Source organism: Dipodomys merriami, unplaced genomic scaffold (assembly GCF_024711535.1).
Source record: "Dipodomys merriami isolate MVZ:Mamm:240054 unplaced genomic scaffold, mDipMer1.0.p SCAF_101, whole genome shotgun sequence".
Taxonomy (NCBI): Eukaryota; Metazoa; Chordata; class Mammalia; order Rodentia; family Heteromyidae; genus Dipodomys; species Dipodomys merriami.
In genome coordinates this window covers 4,313,013-4,320,628 of record NW_027202283.1, presented here as the reverse complement: position 1 = coordinate 4,320,628, position 7,616 = coordinate 4,313,013, and the positions used below count along the sequence as shown (strand labels likewise).

The 7,616-nt window shown below is 38.1% G+C and overlaps 1 non-coding gene across 1 annotated transcript; it reads left to right on the top strand.

Annotated features, from left to right (window-relative positions):
- The first annotated feature begins 3,994 nt into the window (after positions 1 to 3,994).
- LOC138807477 (U6 spliceosomal RNA) lies at positions 3,995 to 4,098 on the top strand. Its single transcript, XR_011366167.1, has one exon. It is a non-coding gene; the product is annotated as a U6 spliceosomal RNA (small nuclear RNA).
- The last annotated feature ends 3,518 nt before the right edge of the window (positions 4,099 to 7,616 follow it).

The window sequence follows — 7,616 nt, the reverse complement described above, 5'->3', positions numbered from 1 at the left end:
AATGGAATTCTATGCCTTCATCAGAAAGAATGGCATTGCCCATTTATTAAGAAATGGAAAGACTTGGAAAAATTATATTAAGTGAAGTAAGCTGTGCCCAAACAAACATAGGTACCATGGTTTCCTTTATTTGCATAAACTAGTATGCCTGACACAAGCAGAAAAGGTCAGATAAGTTGATGGTAGGCGAAATAAACTCCAAGATAAGGAATCAAATGGTTTTTCTTTCTTGCAATTGTTTCTAACATACTTATGAGATGATTTCTTTGTTGCTTTGTATGTCCTTCCCCCACGGTAAAACCCCTGCTTTAATTGTATTTGAGGTTGATATAATTTGTGGAGGGCTAAGGCAAAAACAAAATGTTTAAATAGGGATACAGCTGGACCCATTGCAACAATAAGGTGTACAAGATGTTACATCAAAAAAAACCTTTACAACTTTGGCTGGGAGGTGGATTAGGAAGGAGGGTGATTTGAAGGGATTCGAAGGGGAAACAAAGGAGCAGGCAACAATGCTTGATAAGAAATATACTCATGAATGTTGAATGAAGACTGTGGAAATGAAGCTGGAGGTTGTCAATTTTTCGTATAGATAGCAGTTTAGTGTTCCAGTGAACAGTCTTAGCCTAGAGAATCACACCAAGTGTGCTATCACTGTACAGAGAGTTTGACCAGAGAGTAAAAATTGAGTCAATGAGACAGACCTGAGCACTTGCTTGCAGCTGTGCCAAGGCGGTGGTGGTGGCGGCCATAGCCACACTACCTAAACACAGAGAATCCGGGACAAAGGCACCAGACCCAGAGAGCTAGTGGATTCTACTCAACACCAGCAAGAAGTGACAAGGAGCAAATATCTTCATCCTGCAGATCACAGACTAAAGATGACCATGGAACCAACACTCCAGCGTGAGTAGAACCCTGACATCCTCACTCCTTCTCAGGAAGTAGAGGAGGGAAGTCCACCTCTCCCCACCCCCAGCAGCAGAGATCTCCATTTTTGATACTGACAGAGGCCTGGCTGAGGAGCTAGCAACAACTCAGGCCTTGGAAGAAAGCTGGAGTCATTTAGCAGGTCACAGGAACCTGACCTGACATTCCAGGCGTAGCTCCACCCAAGGGAAAGTCACAAAGCCCAAGCAGAGAATCCTCCGCCCCTACAGGTGTGGCTTTCTTCTGGGTAAACAGAGCCAGAGGCTGCCCCTCCCTAGAGCAGCCTAGAAAAACAATTGAAATTCAGTATACATAAACCCTGAGAATGGCTGTAGGCTGGGCTTTGTGAGTATATCAGAAGCTATCCCCTCAGGGAAAAGCTACTGTTTGGTGAAAGGCCTCAACTCTACCCAGAACCTAGCCTCATCACACCATCTCCAAACTAGAAGAAACAGCCATCTCCTTCTTTGCCATCTCCTTCTTTTGTGATAATCAATCTCTCTCCCACTGAACTAGCAAGGAGGAGGATCACACAATCCTGGGTAAAGCAGAGCATTTTTCTGCCTGCTCAAACAAACTGACTTAAGTAACCAATCAAGACAGACCAGACAGTAACCACAAGCAGACCTGAGACTCCACAAAGAGATTCGTTAGGACACAAGGGAGATAAAAGATCTTCCCATGCACGCAGCCCCCCCCCTCCCCAATCAAAGAACTCTTTTTTATACCTTTTTTAATTTTTAATTTTTAAAAATTTTAAAATTATATTTTAAAAATTGTTTTCTATTAATCTTTTTTGTCCTCGCATAATTTTTATTTTAGGTGTGTGTGTGTGTGTGTGTGTGTGTGTGTGTGTGTGTGTGTGTGTGTGTGTGTGTGTGTGTGTGTGTGTGTGTCTGTGTGTCTGTGTGTCTGTGTGTGTCTGTGTGTCTGTGTGTGTCTGTGTGTGTTTTAATCTCTACTGAGTTTTTGGTCATTTTTTTCTTTTTTCTTTTTCTCTTCTTTTTTTTCTTTTTCATTTTTTTCGTCCCTTTCTTCTTTTTGGGTGACTGAATTTCTGTTTTGCTCATCCTCAGATACATACCTGTCATCGATTATTAGACTTTATCTCCCCTGTGTACATATTTAACCCAGAAATTTATTACTCAATTCAAAACCTCTTAGGCTTAAATTCTTTAAAAGTAGTATTATCTCCTTCTACCTATATAATTTTAAGAACTTTTATTTTTTAGCTTTTCTTCTCTCAATATCACTTCTTTACCCTTTCATAATTTTTGTGTTTCACTTTTTATATTTAAATTTTTGTTTTTCCATTTTCTCTTGTTTTTTTAAGTCTCTCAAATAATTCTGCCCAAGCTATTTCCCTCTCTGAAATTAGGACTTGTTCAAATACACTCTCTTTTTACCTACCACATCCCTCTAATCCTACTTTTCCCCACATTTCTCTCTAAATCTAATAACTTCTCGTTTGCAAAATTCTTCTTTTCTGTTCTTAACCCATTAGTACATAGTTGTTTGATGTTGAATAGATTGTATCTATTGAAGTATGGAGGTTCCTCTAATGACTTCACATTGAGCTCCCCCATGACCCAGCAATCCCAATTTTTGGCATTTACCCAAATGGTAACAAACAAGACCATACTAAAGCTACCAACATAACTGTTTATTGCAGCATTCTTTAAGAGAGCTATGATGTGGAACCAATCCAGATGCCCCTCCGCAGATGAATGGATTAAGAAAATGTGGTATATATACACAATGGAATTAATTCTATGCCTCCATCAGAAAGGATGACATTGACCCATTTGTTAAGAACTGGAAATACTTGGAAAAAAGTATATTAAGTGAAGAAAGCCAGGCCCAAAGAAACATAGGTCCCATGGTTTCCCTTATTTGCAATAACTAGTGTATGTCTGAAACAAGCAGAAAAGGTCAGATAAGTTGATTTTACGTGAAATGAACCCCAATATAGATATTCGTATTTTTTTCCTTCTTGCATTTGTTTCAAACATATTCATAAGATGATTGCTTTTTTGTGTTCTATGTCCCTCCCCCACGGTATAACCCCGGCTTTCATTGTATTTGATATTGATATAGTTTGTGGATGGGAAGGGCAAAAGCAAATAGGGATACCAGTGGACCCATTGCAGCAATGAGATGTACAAGTCGTTATGCTGAAATTCGAACTTTACAACTTCGGGCAGGTCGGGGAGGCGGTGGGGGGTGGTGGAAGATATGAAGGGAAGGGGAAACCAAGGAGGAAGCAATAATGCTTGATAAAAATGTACTCATTACATTTCCTCTGTAATTGTAACAACTCTGTATGGTATTTTCATGATAAATTTTTTTTTAAAAGGATGTAAAATATTTTGATTTTAAAACATTATATATATATATGTATATGTATATATGTATATATATGAATATACATATATGTATATATATTCATTACCTTGCCCATGTAATAAAATCCCCTCTGTACGATATTTTCACAATAAATAAATTATCTGAAAAAAATTGTATCAGTCAATAGTGCATATAATTTTATTTTTCATTACAAACATAGAATGTAGTAAAAATTTTCTTAGCAATTACCCTGCACTAGGTTGTGGGCAGATTCTAATGGAAATAATATACTGTGTTTATGTAGAGAATTTGAGCATCCAAAATTTTAATATGCTTGTGGTCCTAAAACCAATACCTTGCTGATATTGTGTGACAAATACAACTTCCTATAAGTACAGAAGTTTTCCTTGTATCTTTTCAATTTATATTTTTATTGTAAAGTTCCTGTGCAGAGGGGTTACAGTTAAGTAAGTAAGGTAATTAGTCCATTTCTTATTGAGCATTGTTACCCTCTCCTTTGTCTTTCCCCTACCATTCCGCCCCTTCATACCTCCCCAACATGTCGCTCCACCCCCCCCATAGAGTGTCTTGTATATTTCATTGTTACAATGTGGCAACCTGTGTCCTTTCCTTGTATCTTCAATGAAGAAATGCTGGCTTGATTTATGCTGATTCTACTGTTGTAGACACACCTAAAATCACTCGCCAAGTTCAGGAGTACAAAATGAAATGCATAGCAGAAACATTGGAACATTTCAGAGAAGATTAGCATGGCTCATGTACAAGGATGACAGACAAATTTCTGAAGCATTCCATACTTTTACAACAGATGCTGGAGGGGATGTGGCCACCAGGGAACCGTACTGCATTCTTGGTGGGAGTACAAAACTTGTTCAACCACTTTGGAAAGTAGTATGGAGGTTCCTCAAAAAACTCCACATAGAGCTCTCCTATGACCCAGCAATCCCACTTTGGGACATTTACCCAAATGATCACAAACAAGACCATACTAAAGCTACCAGCACAACTATGTTTATTGCTGCATTCTTTAAGATAGCTAATATATGGAACCAACCCCAATACCTTAGCAGATGAATGGATCAAGAAAATGTGGTATATATACACAATGGAATTCTATGCCTCCATCAGAAAGAATAACGTTGCCCCATTTGTTAGTAACTGGAAAGTCTTGGAAAAACTTATATTAAGTGAAGTAAGCCACGTCCAAATTAACATTGGTCCCATGGTTTCCCTAATTTTCAATAACTAATATTTGTCTGGGTTAAGAAGAAAAGGTCAAAAGCTATCTGCATATGACCAGATAGGATGATGTTAAGGGAAATGAACCCCAAGATAGGGACACAAGTGGTTTTTTCTTTCTTGCTATTGTTTATTGTTTATTGTTTATTGTATAATGTGCGATGTGAATTTTTGTTTCTTTATATGTTCCTCTCTCCTGCTATAACTCCTGTTTTCACTGTATTTGAAGTTGGTGCGCCTACATCTTCTATATACGCTCCTCTAATTTTTGGAGGGGAAAGAAAGAAAACAAAATGCTTAAATAGGGGTACAGGTTGACACATTGTAACCATGAGATACACAAGACACTATGTTGAAAAATGAACTTTACAATTTAGGTGGGGTAAGGGAGGAGGGTTGTGTACTTATGGAGCTGGGAGGGAAAGGATGGTAGGGGAAAAATAAAGGAGGTGGTAACAATTTTTTTTACCTTGCTCATTACCTTGCTCACGCAAATGTGACTCCTCTGTGCATTATTTAGCTAATAACTAATATTATGAGGCAGACTGAAATGAGACTCCAGAGAAAGAGTCAGAAAGACTGATCAGAGAGACTAAAATTGGTCACACAAAGATTGGAAAATAGAATTCCTTGTAGAACATACAAATCATTGAAACCCTGCACATGTAAGGACAAGAGAGCAAAGTCCAGAAATGCACATTTTCTTAGAGGTCAGCTATTGAATTATCAATGGAAATATTTGTATTCTTAAATATTTGACCACATGTGAGAGAAGGCTGAAGAGAAATAAAATGCCATCACTCTGTTTGGACGTCCAATATCACACTAGGAAGTAATCAATCACTGATTTGTAATAAAAAGAGAAAACAATTATTCCAAATGAGGGTTTCATTTCTTTTCCTGTAACAGTTCTTGATTTAGATGCTAGCAATTACCATACAATTGATCCAGTACCACAGCTGAAATGATATTGACCGCAGTATTCCCACATGAAGGAAAAGAGAAAATTAACAGATATCTGAAGAAATGACTTGAGGATTAAATGTTCTAATAGTGATATCTGAGGTTTTGACACAGGTGAAGAAGTGGATTTTCTTTTCTAAAAAATCCCCATTTTTAGCCTGGTGCCAGTGGCTTACATCTGTAATCCTAGCTACTCAGGAAGCTGAGATCTGAGGACTGCTATTCAAAGCCAGCCTGGGCAGGAAAGTCTGTGAGACTCTTATGTCCAGTTAACCACCAGAAAACCAGAAGTGGCATTGTGGCTCAAGAAGTAGAGCACTCACCTTGAGTTGAAGAGCTCAGGGACAGTGTCCAAGCCCAGACTTCAAACCCCTCGACCAACAACAACAAAAAAATCTCCCTTTTCTTGGATTGCCTACATCTTTTCCTATCATTCAACAAAGAAGCCATTTTATCACCCACTAAATTTAAGTCCTAACCTAGCTACTGCTAATAGAATGATTTGGTATCTTTTTTTTTTTTTTCTGTCCATCATGCGACTTGAACTCTGGGCTTGGGCTCTGTCGTTGTCATCTACAAGACAAGGCGAGTGTTCTCCTGCTTGAGCCACAGTGCCACGTCCGGTTTTCTAGAAGTTTATTTGAGGCTCACAGACATTCCTGCCAACGCTGGCTTTGAACAGTGATTCTCAGATCTTAGTCCCCTGAGTAGCTCTGATTACTGGCCTGAGTCACCAGCACCCGGCATGTTTTGGTATCTTATGGCAAATGGTTCATATTTGGGGGGAAAAAAAAACAACTATGGTAACATTTTTTCCAGTACTTAAACTCTGGGCCTGGGCCCTGAACACGGTTATGCTGGTAGCTTTCATGTGAGCTTGTTGGATTACTGCCCATGAGGGGAATTACTGAGTCTTAAAAGAGATCTATGTTTAGTCTTTTCAGGAAACTCAGTACTGCATTCCACAGTGGTTGAACAAGTTTAATTTCCCACCAACAGTGTAATAGAGTTCCCAATTGGCTACATCCATGCCAGAATTTACTATTGTTAGTTTCTTGATAAACGCCATTCTAACTGGGACGAGGAATAATCTGTCTTGTTTACTTGTAGATTTGTGGGCACCTTCTAGCTACTATGAATGAATCCATGAAACCTATATTGCTCGGAGTCTGCATTCCTTTCTCTTTTCTCTTAGTATCATTTTCCCCAACCTTTCATTTTCCTTAAGACTAGTGAAAAGTCATCTTTTCAGATGAGTGAATAGAATTCCATTGTGTGTGTGTGTGTGTGTGTGTGTGTGTGTGTGTGTGTGTGTGTGTGTGTGTGTGTGTGTGTTTGTAAGATGAATATAGGCCCATGAGTTCATTTCTAAGTCTTCTGTTTCATCTGTAATTTAGTAGTTCCATACTAAAGTTGAATTGTTTTCTCTACTGAATTGAAGAATATTGTTGGGATTTTGATGAGTATTGCATTTTCAATTTTTGGCGGTCAGTATTGCAGTTTTTGCCATGTTAATTTTTTTTCAGGCTTCATGATCATATGTATATTATGCTCAGAAAACACACATTGCAATTTTGAACAAACAGACGGAAAAGTGTCTGGCAGTAGTTCCAGAAAATTTACCCTCTTAGGCTGCAGGAAGCCTGTCTCCCCCTAGGCCTTTTACTATTATTACTACTACTAATTATTATTATTATTATCTTTAAGTAGTTGTTCAAAGCAGTTTATGAATACAACACATCTTGATTAATGTCACTGCTTTTTAAACAAGAAATATTCTTTTTTATTTAGTTACAAGAGTTTTCAGATTCAATTCTTTTTAAGAATCTTAACAACTAGGTTATGAATAGCCTTTTATAATTACCAAGTCTATTTTTGTCCTTGGCCTAGGCAAGTTCGACATAAGTCATCCAGCCCCCACCTCATCATTAGAGAATGAATGATATTTCCAAATGCCTGAGAAGTTTAGCATGCTTTTATTTTCTTACTTTTTAAAATGGGACTTGAACCAAGGACCAGGGCATTCTCCCTTTGCTTCTTCACTCAAGACTATAATTCTAACACTGGAGTTACACCTCCACTTATGCTTTCTGGTGGTTAACCAGAAATATGTTTCC